Here is a 696-nt window from a genome sequence, read left to right as displayed (position 1 = left end):
ATAATTTCCTGCTGTGGCTCTTACTTCTGTCAGGGCATACATTGGAGCTCTTTCTTTCACAGAGCTGCCTATTTCTATGTAACCGGTAGGAATCAGCTTGTGGTTTCAGGTATCCATCATATTTGTCTAGAGGACCAGATGGATCAGCAAGCAAATGGTGTGCTGCCATAAATGTTGTTTTCTTAGGAGGAAGGCCAGAAACTGAAGGGAGTAAGGCAGCTGAGTAGGGAGTGCATAAAATGGGAAACTGGATGTCTGAGCTCTTGTTCTGGCTCTCTTGGTATATAATGGTAACCCTGCATTTCACTGAACCACTTAAAGGCATGATTTCCATACTTACCAAGCACTTTGTTGAACAGGGACTTACCCGTGGGTGTGAAGTTAGGCACGTGCACTATGGAAATGGCACCTTTCCACCTGACTCAGCTTCCCCCTCTGTGAAACAAGGGTTAGCCTCAAAATTTTGCTACAATATGTTAATTTCTGTTCAGAAATAGCTTCAGAATCCTCAAGAGTGTCTATTAATCATAGAATCATAGAATCATAGAATAGTTTAGGTTGGAAGGGACCTTTAAAGGTCATATAGTCCAACCCCCCTGCCGTGGACAGGGACATCTTCAACTAGATCAGGTTGCTCAGAGCCCCGTCCAACCTGACCTGGAATGTTTCCAGGGATGGGGCATCCACCACCTCTCT

This window comes from Aptenodytes forsteri, unplaced genomic scaffold (assembly GCF_000699145.1).
Source record: "Aptenodytes forsteri isolate BGI_AS27 unplaced genomic scaffold, ASM69914v1 Scaffold96, whole genome shotgun sequence".
In the NCBI taxonomy this organism is placed as follows: domain Eukaryota; kingdom Metazoa; phylum Chordata; class Aves; order Sphenisciformes; family Spheniscidae; genus Aptenodytes; species Aptenodytes forsteri.
Note: the sequence above shows the minus strand (reverse complement) of the source record.